Genomic DNA, 19727 nt, shown 5'->3' on the forward strand with positions numbered 1-19727 from the left:
GCAGTGAGAGGAAATAAAACTAATGGTAAATGTATGCATACTTTCCTACATCCAAGTAAATTGCCAACAATTGATTCTCGGGAAAGAGTATTTTTTATAATGAGATCATGTCCTTCCAACTTTTTTCTTTTCTTGGAAGGTTAGATAATTTAATGCCCCCTCACCTCCTTCCCCCCGCCCCAGATTTCTAGGTTTATTAACTTCTTGGCTTTCAAGATGTTCTGGCTTGTAGTTGAGTAAGAACATCAGATTCGTGCACTAGACCAATGCAAAAAAAGAATTTGATATTCATATCTTGAGTTAAAGACATAATACTCTTATAGAAATAGTGCCAGACCCCTTCAAACACTCTTGCTTTTTCTGCTTTATCATTCTTGATGTAATAAATGCCTTTTTCAATAAAGGCAATAGTAGACGTTAGTTGTCTTTCTTAAAATGTTCTCAATTGGCCACATCACATGGTGACAATTTTATGTTGACTTGTCTTTTTTTTTAAGTAATCTCTACACCCAATATGGGGCTCAGACCCACAACCCCTGGGATCAAAAGCCCACGCTCTACTGACTGAGCCAGCCAGCGCTGCCCTCACGCTGACTTTCTAATCTTCTCTCCTCACCAATTTTATTCTTGATATTTTAGGCATACCAAAATCTAAATGATTTTAATGAAACTTTCAGTGGGAGTGTTACTGAGGAGAAGAGGAAGAAGAAAACAGTATGATTTGGTGACTAAAAGCCCTCAAGCAGGCCAGAAACTAGGAAGGTTAAGATTCCAACCCTAATTGCTAAGATTTAATGCCCTACTTCGCACTGAATGTTCCTTCAGTGGTTTAGGAGAAAGCATTGTTTCTCGAAGCAACTAACTACATGGCGTGTTTTAGGAACTGCGGATTACCTAGCTCACTTTACAGAAAGACTGGGGCTTGTGCCGGTATCACTGGGGACATCTGCAGAGCAATACTGAGGATAGGATTCACGTCTGGAGAAGCAGCCTGGAGTCAGAGAGAGGTGGAGCTTCCCTGACCATCTGTGTTTGAACCTTAACCAGATTTTGCAACCACCCTGTGTCACCTGTGCACGTGCTTATCAGAGCTATGGCGTTTTATTGATCGGCTTCCGGCACAGTAGGAAATATCACCAGTCAAAATCATCCTGGGTTAGACCTCATGCCATTTATAAAAATTAATTCCAAATAGATCATAGACCTGCGTGTAAAACCTGTAACTATAAACTTCCAGAAGAAAATGCAGGAGAAAACCTTTGTGCCCCTGGGTAGACAAAGATTTCTTAGACGTGATACAAAAAACATGATCCATAGAAGAAAAAGTTGATAGTTCAGATCTTATCAAAATTAAAAACTGCTCTTTTAGAAAGACACTGTTAAGAAAATGAAAAGACGAGTCAAAGACTGGGAGAAAATATTTGCAAAGTCCATATCTGATAAAGGAATCATATCCAAAATATATATAGAACTTTTACTACACACTAAAAGATAAGCAACCTAATGAAAACATGAGCAAAAGATCTGAATGGACATTTTGCTGAGAAGGATATGTGAATGGCTAATAAACACATGAAAAGACACTCGGCATCATTATTCATTAGGAAAATGCAAATTAAAAGCACAATTAGATACCACTGCACATTAGAATGGCTTAAATCAAAAAATCCTGACAATCCCCAGTGCTGGGGAGGAAGTTCAGAGACCCTCACAATGCCAGTGGGAGTGCAATATGGTACAGTTCCTCTGGGAAAACGGTTTGGCAGTTTCTTATAAAGTTAAACATACACTTACCATATGAGCCAGCAATCCCACTTCTAGAAAGTTACTAAAAGAAATAAAGACATATGTTCACACAAAAACCTGTACTCAGATATTTATAGCAGCTTTATGCATATCACCGAAATCTGGAAGCAACCCAAATGCCCTTCAGCTGGTGAATGAAAAACAAAGAGTGGGTCCATCCCCACCACGGAATACTACTCAGCAAGAAAAAGGAGCAAACTACCGACATATGCAACACAGATGAATCTCAAATACATTATCCTAAGGGACAGAAGCTGGTCTCAAAAGGTGACACACTGTGCGATTCTATTTATATGACATTCTGGAAAAGACAAAACTATAGGGATGGGCAATGTATAGATCAGTGGTTGCCAGGGGCTGGGGTGGAAGGAGGGTTTGACCAAACGGAGGAGCAGCACAAGGGGGTTTGGGGAGGAGATGGAAGTCATTCACATCCTGACTGTGGGGGTGGTTACAAGACAAAATGCACTCGTCAAAACCCAGACCTATACACCAAAAGAGTTTTATTCTGTATAAATTATTTTAGTAAATCTGACTTTTGATCATTCTGTCATTCTAGAATGGAGAAGTCCTCCAGCCTCTACATTCCATACTGCCCTCCCCAGTGTTAATATTAACCACAAGAGCTAGCATTTTGTAGTTTAGCTGTGTGCCTAGCACTGTGGGTGGTCCTGTGCGTTCCTGAGTGTTCTCCTTAGTAACTCACACAATTAGACCCTGATTCTTAGAAGCATCTTTGACTCCTCTCTTACCCCTATGCCCTTCATCCAGCCCATTAGCAAATCTTCTGCACTTGACCTTCACACACATCCTGAATCGGACCACGTCTCATTATGTCTATTGCTATCACTCCGGTCCAAGCTAGGATCACCTTTCAGCCGCCTAAATGGCCTCCCTCCCTCTCCTCTCGCTCCCTCCACCTGTCCGAATGTGCTAGGTTATGCCCAGAAGCGGCATGCCCGCTGCAGGCGAGCTGCAGCTCTGTCCCATACCTCCTCCCTCTAGACCCCAGGCCGATGGAGCAGCTTCCACTTGAGCACTGCTGGTCACAGAGACAGGGGGTGAGGAGTTCTGGAGAGACTTGCACCGGCAACTAATGAACGGCTTGGCCTGTAAGTGACACTCCTGACTTCTGCTCACTGGCCACAGCTCCTGGGCCCGCTCAGTGACAGGATGTGCGGCCCACCATATGCCCAAGAGGTGGAGAGCAGGAAGTATGTGTCCATCAGCTTTGTGAAAACCACAGCTCTTTAAAGTCTCTTCTCCACACAGTGGTCAGAGGGATGTCCACGACAAAGGCAATCCCCTGCTCAAAATCCTCTAATGACTGCTCTTGACACTTTAGTTAAAATGCAGAATCTTGACCCTGGCCTTCAAGGCTTACTGACTTCATCGACTTCCAACCCAGCTCCAGGCACACTGGCCTCTTGTGGTTTCCTGCCAAGCCCAACCACCTCTTCGGGCCTTTCTATCTGTTCTCCCCCACGCGTGACCATGGCTTCATTTCTCTGATTGTCCAGATGTCTGCTAAATGTCCCCTCTTCAGAGAGGACCTCCCTGACTGAGATATCATACACACCATAGCCCCTGGTCAGTTTTCCCCTCATCTTGCTTTATTTTTCTTTCTATCATTATTATGTCTAGCATTTCATGATGTATTATTTGTTTTTGTCTGACTCTCGCACTAGAATTTAATTTCTATCTATCGGGACAATGATTTTGCCTTGTTTCTGTATCCCTAGTGCCTAGAACAGTGTAGAAAACGCTCCTTCACATAGTAGGAACTCAGAAGTTATTTGTGGAATGAATGAAGCACTTTTACATCTATTACCCCATTGAAACCCCAAATGACCCAGTGAGGTAAGAACTATTATTATCGCCCTACTTGACAGAGGAAGGATCGGAGTCAGGGAAGTGATTTGCCTGGAGTCCGGGACAGGGTTTGAGTTCAAACTCAGCACCTGATTTCCCAGCTCCTCTCTCTCTCTTTTTTTTTTTTAAGTTTTATTTATTTATTTATTTGTTTGAGAGAGAAAGAGGGAGAGAGTGGGAGTGGGAGGGAGAGGGAGAAAGAATGCGAAGCAGACTGCGCTGAGCACAGAGCCCGACACGGAGCTGGATCCCAAGATGGCGAGAGCATGACCTGAGCCTGAAACCAAGAGTCAGACACTTAACTGACTGAGCCCCCCAGGTGCCCCCCAGCTCCACCTCTTAATTTCTCTCTTCACCGTGCTGTTCGTGAAAGCACAGCTTCATCGGCAAAAGACCAGCCAGTTTTGGAGGGTGCCTGGGGAAGGTGAGCAGACATGGAAGCTCAAGCAGTCCTTTCTGACAGAAGACCCCAGGGTCTTCTTAAAGACGGAGAGGTTTTCTGGCCCTGGTACACCTAGTTTGTGGGCCCACATTACAGTGAGCTCTTGCCGAGTCGGACGAGACAGGCGTGCCAGAACCCAGGGAATGAATGACGCACTGACACGGCTCCACTTGGGGCCTTAGGAACATGCCGAGCGGGGTTCCCTATGGTGGTGTGACTTCCTTCACTGATTCAACAATAGCTGTTGATGCCTTCGGTCCAGAAACTGCTTCCGCAGCAGCTTGTCCTTGATACCTTGATACTTTCTACCTGTAGAATCAGAGTCACAGAATTTTGAGGGTAGAAAGGAGAGCCAAGACAATCCATTTACTTGTGTCCTTTTAGTTCAAGGGAAAAACCGCCGGGGGCATGGAGATCACAGAGGGCTTTTGCCCACCTGGCTGCCCTTATCCTCGCTGCCCCCTCGGTGAGAGTTACGTCATCCCTCTCCTTAGGATGAAGATGTGCACAGCTGAGGCTCAGACTTGCCTAAGGCCATAGACCCACGAGCAGGTTTGAAACCCGACCTTCAAAACCTGCTTTTCTGACGGCGCGTTCTCTCTCCTATACCACAAACAGAATCCGCGGAACCCAAACATCCTGGGATGCCTTAAGAATTAGATTAAGGGGGGCGCCTGGGTGGCACAGTCGTTAAGCGTCTGCCTTCGGCTCAGGGCGTGATCCCAACGTTCTGGGATCGAGCCCCACATCAGGCTCCTCCGCTGGAAGCCTGCTTCTTCCTCTCCCACTCCCCCTGCTTGTGTTCCCTCTCTCGCTGGCCATCTGTCTCTCTGTCAAATAAATAAATAAAATCTTTAAAAAAAAAAAAAGAATTAGATTAAGGAAGAGGCTCACCCACAGGACATCTAATGTCGGGGTCTGTTTATTCACTGTCATGGACTGAATTGTGTTCTTCCTCAAATTCATATAGTAAGCCCTGACCCCCAGCACCTCAGAAAGTGACTGTATTTTAGATAGGGCCTTGAAAGCAGTGATTAAGTTAAAGCGAGGCCCTTACAATGGGATCTAGTCCACAATGTGACTGGTTTCCTTATAAGACAGGAGGAGACATGAGGGACGTGTGCACACAGAGGAAAGGCCATGTGAGCACCCAGTGACTGGGAGGCTGTCTGCAAGTCAGGGAGAGGCCTCAGGAGAAACCAACCCCGCTGACACCGTCATCTCGGACGTCCAGCCTCCATGACGAGAGACAACAAATTTCTGTCGTCTAAGTCACCCAGTCTGTGGTGTTTGGTCATAGCAGCCCAAGCACACGAATAGTACACATGTCATAAGTTGGTGAGTGGCTAAAGAGAGGCCACCCATGGGGTAGGGATAACCAACCAATATGGAGTGTTTACTCAGGTGTGGTCTGAAAGCGTTAGGTGTTTTCATGAAATGAATGCTAACAAAAACCCCGTGAGGTGGGTTCTGTGATGGTGCCCCTTTTATGACTAAGGAAACTAAGACAAAGTAGTCACTTGCCCTGGTGCATTTGTAAAGCAGCAGGGCTAGGATTCGAATCCAGACGGTCTGGGCTCCCAAGCCCTTGTTCCGAAGGATCTAGTCGAGTTAGTTATCATCATTCCCGTGGTCCAGGTGCGGAGACTGACACTCAGACACTTGTCCAACATCCCAGAGCCAGGGCACGGAACCAAAATTCTAAGTTCTTTGTATTTTGTCACAAACGGAACCCCTGGAACTCAAGAATCCTGAAACTCATTCACTGGAGGAAGGGAAGGGACCCAACGTGAAAGAGCAGAAGCAAAAATCCATGTACACACAAAATGAACTTGCAGGGGGAGGTGTGGGATAGAGAGGTTTGGGCCAACTAAAGGGTGAGGGAAGAGCATATCATGGAACCAGAATCTGGGAAGGCTAGGAAAAGGGGAATGTAGAAACCAGAGACCTTTGAGGAGTATGGGGTCCCCCACCCCCTCTATGTGTCGTATCCCCCCTGTTGCTACTGCCCATGGACAGAGAAGTGAAGTAACTCACCCCGGGACCACATAACGAGGCAGGCAGCTGGCAGGGTTCACTCAGGAGTCCTTGACTCTCAAGTCCACTCCCCTCTTTCATTCTCAGCTTCCATAGCTATTTACAAGGCACCCACTATGGGCCTGATACCAGAAGTTGACAACAGCGGGATAAAGGACGCGGCAGGCCTTGGCTCCGGGAGCACACCGTCTGCAAGAAACGGGTACACGTGCAGATCATTTCCAGGGTGGTGAGGACCGTGGTGGCCAGGTGATCGTAATCATCAGGGTTTTCTTGCCTCCCGGTATCTTCCTTCTTTCCCAAGCAGTTTATTGGGCCTGGGCTCTCCGTCTTAAGGAAGAAATCGGACAGAGTAGAAGGAAAAAAGGCCTGTCAGTCTCTGCCTCTCGTGTTCCAGAATTCTAAACTCTCAAAGTTCCCCTTGGGCAACCCAGGGCAGGCAGGGGGATAAGTAAATGTCCCAAAGAAGGAAGTGGAGGGGGTTGCTATTTCCAGACAAGAAAATTTTTCACAGGTGCTGGGAGGGGGAGAGAAGACAAGGAGTTAATTAGGGGGAGAGAGCAGAGGGCCGGAGAGCAGGAGGGTCTGTCCATGAAGGGGATCCTGGGAAGGCCGCAAGACTGCAGAACAGGTGCACCGGTGGTGGTATCCCAGCAGACGAAGCCAAGGCCTCCTGGCAGAGATTCTAGGGACCCAGCATGGTGTGAGCATCGCCTAAGTGACGCCTGAACTTGAAGAGGCCATGAAGTGAAAACCAGGGATGTCTTTATGGCAACCTGTGATGAACAGATGCCCCAAGACCAGGTAGGCACCTCCCTTAACACTGCAACACTAGAGAGTCTGGAACTTAAGATTCACTGCTGGAGAGAGGGGAAGCACCATACTGATGGAGACTGACTTGGGATGGGGTTCAAAATACAACTCGAGAGGGGAGAGAATGAAGCGTATGCCTGCTCTGCTGTACGAGCGGCAAACCAAGGGGCATGAGAATGTGCTGGCCCCCTAGGATTGTCCAGGGCGGCCTCAGAGAGGGAGGCGCCCAGGCCCAGGGAACCGCACATGCAGTGACACTAAGGGGCAGTGGCTCATGGACCACAAGGAAATCAGGGTGTTAGAACTAAGCTGATGTGGAGCAGTGGAGGTGACAGTCCAGAGAAGTAAGCCCAGTCTTGATGCAGCTTACACACTGTGCGCACTGGCCGGAGTTTACCTTGAAGATAGGCATAGGCTATCGACACATTGTAATCAAGGAAGCTGGAGGATTAGCACCGAGTTTTTAAAATCTCTTTGGGAGCAATATAGATGGTGGTGACGTCTCAAAATGAGAGAGTGCAGGACAGTAAACTGGCAAAGAACTGAAAAGAACAAGGAGAGGGTTAATGGAAAGAATGAGAGACCTTCAGCAGCAGAATCTCCTGGGCTTTTTTATTTTTCTCATTTTTAAAAAGATTTTTATTTATTTGTTTGGCAGAAAGAGAGAGAGCACAAGCAGGGGGAGCGGCAGGCAGAGGGAGAGAGAGAAGCAGAGCAGACTCCCTGTTGAGCAAGGAGCCCCTTGCAGGGCTGGATCCGAGGACCCTGCCAGGGGCAGACACTGAACTGACAGAGCCACCCAGGCGCCTCCCCCGCTTTTTTTGAGAAAAATAATAGAGATTTGTTTTCCAATTTTTTTTTTTTTTTGAGAGAGTGCAAGCAGGGGAGGGGCAGAGGGAGGAGGAAAGAATCCGAAGCAGGCTTCACGCTCAGTGCGGAGCCCGATGCGGGGCTCGATCTCACTACCCCGAGATCATGACCTGAGCTGAAACCGAGAGTTGGACGCTTAGCCAACTGAGCCACCCAGGTGCCCCCCAGGATTTTGAAATTTGGACGTCCCTGCTCCCACCCCTTCCAACTGACCTCACTTCCCACCATTAGTCCAAACCGATGAGTCTCTCCACCGGGCATTAAAACACACTATACCACCAGCCTCCCCAGTCAGAGGAAACAGTATTGGGCCTGGGGCTCAACAGTCTTTATCCAAACCTGGTTCCAGCTTCAGGTGCACAAACACGTGCCTTCAGTCACTGGAGACTTTTAAACAGCTGGTGCCCTCGCTGATGTGGACCTTAAATGCCACTACCCATCAGAGAAGAGGCTCTGACTCGGCTCTGAGTCTGTTCTTTACATTATTTTTCAAACGTATTTTTTAAAAAGAAACTTATTCCAACAAGGCCAGGGCACCTGGATGGCTCCGTTGGTTAAGCATCTGCCTTCCGCTCAGGATCTGGGATCGAGCCCTGATCGATCAGCTGGGAGTCTGCTTGTCCCTATCCCTGCCCCTCCCCTCCACTTGTGCACTCTCTCTCCCTCCCTCTCTCTCTCTGATAAATAAATAAAATCTTAAAAAAGAAAAAAAGAATAAGGGCATCCTAGGAATGTTCTCAAATAAAGTCTCTAGTTAGCTTTTGGCTGATATATGAAATTATAGATAATATGTAAGACCTCCCCCACCAGGGGTGAGACTAAACCCCAGCTTGGGGCATGGTCTACAGTGTTCAGAAAGACACGTTGCCTTAAAAAGTCAGACTAGTGATGTTGTAGCCCCAGTGGCCTCTGTAAATAAGCTCTTGCCAGTCACCAGTGGACAGACACATAGTGGCCAGCATCCATCCTTGGGTCCTCCCTTCCACCGGGATTCACAAGCAGGATCCCTGTGAGGGGAGCAGCCCATACTTCTTTTGGAGGATGAATGATGCCAAACTTTCCAGATACACACAAGTCAACCGTAGTTGAGCCCAGGCGATACTCAGGACTCTGACCATCCTCAGTTGGTCCCCCATCAATAACCAGGGATAATTGAGGCCAGAGGTTCTGGAATTCAAAGACATTCTGAGAACCGGCCTGAGAGCTGAGGTTGGCACTTATGAGAGCAAATGATGCCCCAAACACCTGAGCCAAGTCCTACACGAAGGCAGGGTCAGGAATCCAGATGCCTATAAGAGGAAGAAAGGGGTTCAGGTCCTTACTGAGCTCCTGGGAGTGTTCCAATACCAGGGTCACTGGTCTTGGTAGTAAGTCTTTCAGGAGCCCCGTGGGTACTCTTACGTGGCAGCACCTGAAGACGTCAGCCACACAGCTCAGGCAGAAGGCCGGCAGCTTGGCGTGGCTGCAGCCCTGGAGGCAGTACACAGTGCCCAGCTGGCCGAGCAGGTCAGGCCATACAGTGTGTCGGTGGGGACGGCCACCATGGTGCCGTGGCGCAGCTCGGCCACGGCGGCCCAAACACCTTGGTCCCTTGTGCGTGATCTGGGCCGTTGGTCCGCACGGCCTGGCTGCTGGGGAGCCGCGACAGCCGGGCCCCCAGCGCTGCCTGAGCTGGGCTCCACAGGCAGAGGAGAACAGTTGACAGAGCTCAACCCCACGGTGGCCCTCAGCTGCCTATAAATCTCCTGGACTTAACTCATGAGTGGACCTTGGGAGTGAGGCACAGGGAGGAGTCAAGGATGATGCCCAGGTTTCTGACATGGGTTCATGAGTCAACCATGGCGGTATTAACAGAGCTAGACTTATAGGAGGGGAGGCTGTTTGGAGGAGGAGATAATTGAGTTGAGCTATAGATATGATGAATTTGATGTATCATGTAGGAAGTTTTTGGCTGCAAGGAACAGCAACAAAACAAAACAAAAACTTATACAAACAATAAGGAAATGTATTGTTTATAACATAGTTGGAAGCCCCTGTCCCAGACAAGATTCCATTGGCTGGTCATGAAGGTCCCAGGTGCCATTCTTCTCTCATTAGATTTGACCTACTTTTCATGATTACAGATGGTTGTCATGACTCTAATAATTACAAGGCACAGCAATATCTAGAAGGAGAAGAGAAACCATCATTCATGTGTCAAGTTAAGGGAGAGAAAACTTTTCCTAGACGTTCCCAGAAATCTCCTGTCTGGGTCACATGGCCACTCCTTTAGCGATCGCGGGCGTCAGCCGATCGTCAGGAAAGGATTGGCAGCTGAGCAGTCGTCCACCAGCCCTGCCAGGTGACTGTGGCCCATGTGAATGGAGATATGTTGGAAATAGTTGGAGAGGAGGAACAGAGGACAGATTTCGGCTGAAGATAGCACAGAGGTGCTATGAGGAAAGCTGTGGGTGAATCCCTGCGGGGACAGGGCAGAAAGAAGAAAAAGGAGCCAAACACAGAAGTCCGGAGAATACTTCTGTTTAAGGGGCTCTCCGAGGAAGAAAAATTGCAGTGTCACGGTTGAGAACTTGCCTCTGGATTCCTACAGACCTAGATGGGAAGTCCGATCCTGCTGCTTATTAGCCATTGACCAAAAAGGTGAAGATCCCTTCATCACTCCGAGCCTTCCTTTCTTTGTCCGTAAAAGGGACCCAGGAAGTCCCACCTCCCGGGGCTGCTGTGAGGAGTTGATAAGAAAATGCCCACACAGCGTGTGACCTCAGCCCACAGCAGTTGCTCGTAGCCACTGGTGAAGAACAGCCTAGAGAGCGTCTGAGGAGTGAAGGGAAAGCCAGAGAATAACCAGGACAGGATGGTGTCATTGAAGGCACGGAGCGAGAGGATTTCAAGGAGGAAAGAGTGGGCAATTATGTCATCTGCTGAAGAGAGGTCGGGTCCAAAGTGGACTGCAAAATGCCCTTTGGATTTAGCAATTAGAAGGTCACTGGTACCCTTGACAAGAGCACTCCGAGTGGAGTGCTGGGGTTGGGAGCCAGGAAGCGGGGGGTCAGCAGTCAAGACCAGAATTCAAGCTGCCTGGCCGCCAACCAGCATCAACGTTGTTTTCGCAATGCCAGGAGCCGCTGCGTTTGCAAAACTCCCGTTTCCACTCATGCCTCAAAAATACTCATGTGGAGAGCAGTAAACAGTAGGATACCACAATCTGTGAATGAAACGGCTCCTCTTCATCATTTAAAAATTTTTGGTGGATACAGCGAAGGTGGTTGTTTCCTTTCATTAGAAATATGTTGCGTGCTTTTGGGGGATTTTGTTTACATTACCGTTTTATTGCTATATGGTTCTTTTTTCTATAACATATTTTGCAACCATAAAAACAAACAAACAAAACAAACAAAACCCAAACAACATATGGGCTTTGCATTAGATTCAGAAAGTTCAAACCCCTCACTCTGCGCACGTTTTCGAGGCAAAGTGTGGGACTAGGAAAACCCTATGAGCAATGTGCCATTTGACAAATCCTCCTTTAAGAAATGATAGCAGTTGCTTTTGAGACCAGTTTGGTCATACGGATCATGTTTGTCAGGGCTGTCATTAAAAGCCTAATATTTTTCCCGTTGCAGAACGTCTCCAAGTGATTCAGACGTGGGCAGAGGCTAAGCACGGTCAATTTCGTGACCTCCCTCGTGCTACCCACCCCCTGTCCTGGCTATCTCAACTCCCCAGTGGATGGTCTCTTATCCCTAGCAACAACTGCAGCTGCTACTGTTTCTTGACTCTGGCGAGGAAAGTGGGCTTAGGGCCAAGTCTACTGTCCAGGGCTCCCCATGGAAGATGCTAGAAGAGCACTACACACTCTCTCACTATCAGTGACCCAAGTTCATCACCTCTGCCGAACATCTGGATTGCAACACACAGAGTTCAAAGGTCCAGCATGTGTGTCTGCACCTGGCCTGGCTGTTTAAATGGAGCTGACCTCAAACCAAACACCCGGGCTCGATGCTGTTATTTATGCAGAGGCTTGGATGCCAAATATAAATATTAACTTCAGCATCTTCTCCCCACAGGACTTTGTGACTAAAGGATGCATATTAACCATCTACCGTGCACAAAAGCTACCCTACTCTTCTCTGAGTATGAACTCCTCTCAAAGGAAGGCTGCTCTCCTTTCGGACCATCGTGAATGTCTGTTTGTTTACTTCAGGAATATCCCGGCACCTTTCCGCCCTGGGGTTCACTGCAGCCTCTTGCATTTCAAGTCATCAGGTGGGGGGCATGCTGGAGCTGTGCTGCCTCCCGTCCCCGGGAGAGGCTGCGAGCAAGCCCCATATGTTAGGAAGACCTCTCAGAACTCATTGCCATTGCTGGGAGCACAGTCAGGGAAGAGAGAGGCAAAATGGGGCTGTGAAGCAGACATGGGTCTTCAATGCCCTGCAGCTCTGAGCTGTTCCTCCTCTTCGAAGTCGGCTAAGGAAGATGGATGAGTGTGTGCGTGGTGGGTGTGGCTGAGAGCAGCCAGGGGCAGAACAGGTGCAGTAGTTGAAGGAAAAGGTAGCGCATGACATTCCTGGGCACAGGAACGGACCTAGTTTTTCTGTTTCAAGAGAGAGAAACCTGAAGATACAGAGAACATGATTTTTTTTTAAAGATTTATTTATTTATTTGAGAGAGAAAGTAGGAGCAGGAGCGAGAGCATGGGGGGGGGACAGAGGCAGAGGGAGAAGCAGACTCCCCGCTAAGCAGGGACCCCAACACAGGGCTCGATCCCAGGACCTGAGCTGAAGGCAGAGGCTTAACCGACTAAGCCACCCAGGTGCCCCAAAGAGGGAGAGAATCTTAAGCAGACTCCGTGCTGAGCGCAGAGCCTGATGCGGGCTCCATCTCACAACCCTGAGATCGTGACCTGAGCCAAAATCAAGAGTCAGACGCTTAACCAACTGAGCCACCCAGGCGCCCCAGAGAGTATGATTTCATTTCTACAAACATGTATTACCAAATTGATTGTAATATCCAACGTAGTAGGGGCTGGGTGACAGGGGCATGCACCAAATACTATGGGGTTAAGAGAAAAAAAGACTCTAACTTTGGGATACTAATAAAAGTTTCACAGAGAAAGAAGCGTTTGAATAGAATGACTGAATCATTTCTTCATTCGACAAATGTTTATTAGGCCCTATGCGTGCCAGCACCGCACTGAGCACCATGCAGAGGACAGACAAGGTCGCTCCCATCAGGGAGCTGACTCTTTCATGAAGCTAGACTACATGCCTAGTGGGTGCCGGGCCCTGGGAGATGCCCTCTTGGAGATAGCATTCTGTTGCAACAGATGAGACAATCAGCAAGTCACTTCAAAACTGTGCCATGGGTGTTATGATCAGAGAAGGACAGGAGGCTATGGGATGGTAAGAAGGAGATCTGGTTTCGTTCAATGGCTTGCAACTGGGAGAGGGGGCAATTCTTTCCTCCAGGAAGAATTTCACAGCATCTGGACACACTTTTGGTTGTGGAAACTGGGGGAGGCAGGTGCTGCTCGCGTCCAGCAGGTGGAGGCCAGCGATGCTGCCAGACGTCCTATGATTGCCCGTCCGACAACAGACTCCAACAGTCTATGGCCGAGAATTATCCAACAGAGAAGTATCCACTCTGAAGTGTCAGCAGTGCCAAGGCTGAGAAACTCTGGCCTAGTCCTAGGCTTAGGGAATGCTTTGGGGGAAGAAGTGCAGTTTGATTTGCGAGCTGGAGGATGCTGGAAGTTCAGAATGCTGGGGAATAGGAATCTAGCATCTAATCAGAGTTTGAAATAACGAGAAGCTCCCCAGGAGCTCCAGCGGAGAAGGAGGGGAAGGTGGAAGGGAGCTGGTAGGAGATAAAACACAAAATCCAGTCTGTTCCCAGAGTAACTAGAAGGTCTTCTGTGCCATGTGATGAAGTGTGGACTTGATCTCGAGGGCATGATGGCTAATACAATCCCCCCTCCCCCCACTCCCTCTCACACACATCCACCCCTTTGGAAAATTTTAAATCCAGTGAAGTGATTCCATTTGTTTTTAGAAAATCCACTCTAACAGCAATGCAGATGATTGGAGAAGGGCGGGGGAGGGATATTGGAGGCACGTGAGAGACTTCTGCAAGACAGAAACGATGACTGGAGGCCATGGCAGTGAACATGGGGAAGCTGCAACAGACTCCTGAGAACAGGGACATTTTTATTCTTGATGATTAATCAGGTGTTGGGAAAGAAGGCGTTGCTTAGGATGACTCTGAGGTTTCTAGCTGAGGGCTAGTGTGAGTGGTGAGGTGTGTGACAGAGGAGAAGTAATTTGTAGGGGACATAGTTCAGTTTACAAATATGGTGCTGACGGTCCTGTGGGGACATCCAAGTGGACACATCCTGTTCACAGGGAGAACAGCAGATCCGGTGCTGAGGAAAGACAGGCACCGGAGATGCAGATATGGGAATCACAAGAGCCCGCAGGTAATAACCGAAGTCTTAGACGTGCAGGAGGCACTCAGGGCAAGTGCCTGGTGAGAGATGAGAAGACAAAGGGCAGAATGTCGGGGTTCATGCAGAGTTGAGAGGCAGAAAAAGAAGGAACCACAGAGGATGGACCAGAGACCTAGAAAGAGCAGTGATATCCACCAAGGGAGGGCCTCACTTGGAGAATAAGAAAGTGGTCAAGCTGTCCAACGCAATGGAGGTTAAGCAGGATGGGAAATTAGATGAAGCCATTGGACATGTCAATCAAGAGGTCATTAGTGACCTTTTCAAGAGCAGTTTCACTAAAATGGTGAGCGTGGAATTTATTTAAAAACACTCGATTACCCAAATGTAGAGGAAGAAAATGGGAACTGAATGTCTTTATATCCGGGGAGAATTTGAATAGCAGACATTCTGCAGGCTTGGCAAACAAAAAAGGAGTAAATCGATTAAGCAGAAAACCAGATTAATAGGCCAATTCATAAGAAAAGATATTATATACCAAAAAAGAAGTGTGGAGGCAAGCAGCCTCAGTTGACTTGGCAGCTTAGCAATGTCTTTAGGAATCTCGACTCTTCCCATTTTTTGCTCTGTCGCTCTCATGCTGGTAACCACATGGTCACAAAATGGCAGCTGCAGCTCCAAGCATCACATCCTGACATGACGGTATCTAAAGCAGGAAGGAAGATGCCAGGGACCAAAATGAGGCTCACCTCACACTCCTCTCTCCTTTCATCGGGAGACATTTCCTTCCTTACATCTTATCACATGCCTTCTCTTAGACCAATTAAGATGAAGGTAAATGGGACTGCCATAAGTGACTTGCACCAATCATGACTCTTCCCCTGGGGTTAGGCCCATAGCTGCTTGAATAGAATTGGGGTTCTGTTCACAAGGAAGAAGGGGCCCTGGCAGTTGGGGTGACAACTGGTCGTGTCTGCTGTAGGAAACCATCTTTTCATAGGGTGAGGGGAACGCACCAGAGACCTTACAGAATGAGACAAGCCCTTGGGATATTTTGAAAAGAATTATTAGCTTTTATAGTTAATATTCAGAGCAGAGACGTTATAATACTATCTACCACTTACTACTACCAACTTTGGGCGGCAGACCGATGGCTCTGCAGATCTTCTATACTCGGCAATCTCAAGATGTAGGTAATAATTGAGGACGGTGCTGGCAAGGAGGTACACTTACTGAGGGCTTCCTAGGTGCCAGGCACTTTATGTTCATTCTCTCAATCTTCAAAACACAAGTGTGTTGGATAGATGCTACTATTATGTCCATTGCATAGAGGAGAAAACTGAGGTGTGTGGAGGTTCCGTGACTTGCCTGAAGTCCCCCAGCTGGTAGCAGCCGACCCAGGACGGCCTCACCCCATGTCAGCCCACATGCTGATGACACCCTAGGCTGCCTTTGATAAAAAGAAGCCGCTGGGAGGTTTTGTTACACCCCGGAGACGGAAGCAATTATATGTGAGAATGGAAAATGTGCTGCCATGAGCTTTTCCTCTTTACCAGCGTCCTGAGATTTCAGCATTTCATTTTTCCACACAACGTTGCAACTAAGGCACAGGCAGCGGAGACCCCATTCCTCCCAGCTTCGCACCCTCGTTAACAAGCTCGCCGGCTTGCCCGGCACCTGCGGGACCCGGAGACCGACGTGCGAAGGCGTGCTCACACGCTAGGTGACGTCATGGGAACCAGGACTACTCTGGAAGTTCTGGAGCAGTGTGGCAGGGGAGGTTTGGGGGACTAGGATTATATTTTGAGGGCATTCATATGGAGTAAAGGGGGACCTCCAGTAGAAGAGGACAGAAACTCAGGTGTTCAGCTGGTTCTCAACTGGAATTTAGGTTCATGTTTTGAGATGAGAGAAGTGGCACTTACAGGGCTAACTGTTCTCGGCTCTGTGCTCAGCATTCCAGGGGCATTATTCCACTGAGCCTCACAGTGAGGTCATGGAGAAGAAACTTTTATCATCTCTGTTTTATAGATGAGGAAAAGGAGGCTTGGAGCATTTAAGCCATTTGCTTAGGGTTATACAGCTAGTGAGTGCCTGAGATGAGATTGGACCCACCCAGATATGTTCCTCTAGGCCCATCATCTATAACCACTATGCTTTCCTGCCTGGGGACTCCCCAGGTACCGCCATGAATACAAAGCTCCAGGTACTGAGTGAACCCAGGGTAGCAGCAGGAGGAAAGGGTTCTTGGAACCCACAATCTTTCTGTTTCTTTAAAATCCTATTTCTGTTCCAAATACATTCCAAAATGCATATATTTCAGGATGAGCACATATACATAATTTAAATCACGGCAGCATGTTGGAAAGGCATTTTAACAGTACCACAAATAAAAGCAAAGAGACCATAAATACCATATAACCCCTTAGCTAGGCCTATCGTGCCCTGGGGGGGTGTGTGAAGGGTTGGCTTTGTGCTCTTTCAGAAAGAGAGAACCCTAAGGCAAGCCAGCCTTTCTCAGGGTTAATACAGGCCTGCTCTAGACTGGGTCTTGACCAAGTCCTTTTGCTAACCAAGTCCTACTTTCTTTCCCCATTGTTTCCAAGAGTGCTAAGATTGTCTCCTGTGGTTTGGGTTAGGGGCTGTGTGTACAGAGTTGGGAGACCAGCTAAGAAGTGGCAAGAAGTGGCAGGGAGAAGACCCCACCCACCTATCAACAGGTGGGAACCCAATTTCAGGCACTAATGTCAACCCCTCTCTCCCTTGAAAATGACTAACAGAATTTGGATTCCTATTGCCAGACACTAGAGCTATGATCCAGAAATGGCATTATCACAAGTCATAATCAAAACTTACAGCAGAGGGAATCTGAAACAATGTTATACCCATCTGACCCTCCCCTAGCCCACAGTGCACCTATAGGGTGCCCCAAGATGTGAATTAGAACATGGCACCTTTTCCTCTGAACGATACCACCTGGTGTCAGGGTACAAGACATAGTGGGGGAGGGCAGCCTGGATTTCAGCCCTTGCTCTGCAAAGCACAATAAAAAATGGCAGCACTGACCCAGGTCTGGTCTCAGATTCCCAGAATGTTTTCCAGTGTTTAAAAGCAGGAAGCTGGGAGACACATTCTCACCCAGCTTAAAGGGAAAGAAGGAATCTGAGAACTCTTTTCTTGTTGAATTACTTAAATCCTGCAGCTCAGCTTGGAAAGACTCAATTAAGAGGAGTTGTTGGAAAACCTCAGAACCATGAAAGGCCCAAGGCCATGTTCAAAAAGCTTTCGAAAACTGTTAGTATGGAACAATTTTGTTTAGTTCGCAAAATTGGCATTGACCCGGCCAACACCTCTGTCTTAGCTTCATCTCTCAGCCTCTTTCCCAACTCCTCATAACAGAGGTGGGAGGAAAATGCAAGGCTTTGACGGGGAGGGGGCTATAGATTTCGGTTTAGAATTGGCCACAGTTCTTTTGAGCTGTGTGACCCCGGGCAAGTTACTTAACTTCTCTGAACTCTGATTTTCTCACAGGGGTATCATACTGCATAAGTGGGATAGTGACATATAAACCACTTTATATTATGCTTGCCCCTTGGAAATTGGAGAATGCATAATGGTTACTGTTAACCCAAGCAGTGCTGGAAGAAAGAACTTAGGCGTGGTCAGCCCATGTGATACCCCGTTTCTTCTTGCCTCAGCACCCACATGGGTAGTGGCCAACATGGTAAGAACCACGTATGTACGACTGGAGTGGGCAGGATCAACTTTTTCTTTTTTTTACTTATCGAGCATCTATCGATGAGGCATTGGCCTATGGTAGTGAAGATAAAGATGAAAAAAAATCCTCTACCCTTAAAAAGTTTGCAGATTGGTAAGAAAAGACATGGCAAAGGGGCATCTGCTATTATCAGTTGAGAAAAAATTCTGAAGACATCTATTTTTTTTATCTCTTCCCTGCTCTATCCATCACCTGGAGGGGCCAGCCCTTCCTGCATGCCTTATGACACCTGACTCATGCTGGGGACAGCTGACCGGACCAGAGCTAGGCACCGGACCAGACCAAGCCAATCAAATTGTTTCCTGCGAATTTAAAATTGAGCGGCTTAGAATTCGGCCTCAGGATGAAATTAATCATGGTGGTGGGTCCAATACCAAAGGTGATGTAACCTCAAGGCTGCTAGAATTCTCAGCCTTGGCCACACCAGTGAGTGAGCAGAGAATTTCGGAGGAAAGCAGTGATGGGAAGCCAGGTAGCTCTAGAAAGACATGAGAGAAAGAGATGGAGGGAGTAGCCTTTTTGGTTCCTAATGGCTTTTCAGTCCCTATGAGGCTTAACTATACTTTTTTTTTTCAATGGGATTTCATGAGTCTTCTCTTCCAGTAAACCCTTTTTTACTCAGGCAATGGATGTCCCCTGGTTCCACAGACGAGCTAAATGTGTGGGACCCACTGACTGGAGATAAGAAGCTGCCAAAGGCCACTCAGATATGATTCCTTTAATCAAAATAACTGCCTCTTGAAAGCTTGATTAAATTAACCGTTTGGTTTTAATCCAAACAACGGTTTGGCAATTGATCTCTTTTGGACAGATGCAGGAAAACAGGAGCATCATCTCCTTTTACTCAGTGCACCAGGATGGTATGTGACGGCACACCATTATGAAGAATTCCCGGAAAAATACATACTTCTGGGGACATAAAATTCCAAAAGTTGTGGATTTAAAAAAAGCACAATTTACATTATTTTAGGCCCTTTTTAGCCCTACCTTGTGATTTCTAAGGGGAGCCAACCACTCGTTTTGAGGTCTTGGGTTTCTTAGGTGTGTACTTAGCGGGCTTAAGGGACACTTTCTGCCCACACCACCCATTGTGTGGAAGGCAGAAACAGTCGGTCAACAATCCAAACACAGTGTCCATCCGAAAGATCTTTTTAAGAAGCATAAACACAATTACTTTCATCCAAGCATCCGTTCCGAATATCCTGGGCCTGCCAGTACATTAGCAACATTACTTTGCCATCCCTGAAGCCTCTGAAATTTAATTCAGGGAAGTCTATGAAAGGGGTATTGCGTTTGAGGAATATGTATATTGCCTGTACATCAATTGGCATCTTGGGACTGCTCTGGGGCACTGAGGTCAAAGTTTAGTGATGCATGGAGCTGTTGTCCTAATGGTAAGTATTGATCAGTAGCCTCAGAAACAAGCAGCACGCATGCCGTCTTGCCCCAGCCAGACGCCAGGCTCCCGAAAAAGGAGTGTCTTTCCCAGAGAGCCTTGAAAAACAATGCAGTACAGGGAGGCACGAAGATAGTGAATGAGTGCCTCAGCAGGGTAAGTGGAAAATGATAAATAGCACTGTGCACCATTTGCATAGCTACGCTACCTGGTAGGAAGGCACTGAAAACCAATAAATACCATATACACATAAATACGTGCGTTTTCTATT

At 47.6% G+C, this 19727-nt stretch overlaps 1 pseudogene; it reads right to left on the reverse strand.

Moving 5' to 3' along the window:
- Positions 1-8832: 8832 nt before the first annotated feature.
- LOC113256627 (threonylcarbamoyl-AMP synthase-like) lies at positions 8833-9955 on the reverse strand (annotated as a pseudogene).
- Between the last annotated feature and the right edge of the window lie 9772 nt (positions 9956-19727).

This window comes from Ursus arctos, unplaced genomic scaffold (genome assembly GCF_023065955.2).
Source record: "Ursus arctos isolate Adak ecotype North America unplaced genomic scaffold, UrsArc2.0 scaffold_14, whole genome shotgun sequence".
NCBI classification, from domain to species: Eukaryota; Metazoa; Chordata; class Mammalia; order Carnivora; family Ursidae; genus Ursus; species Ursus arctos.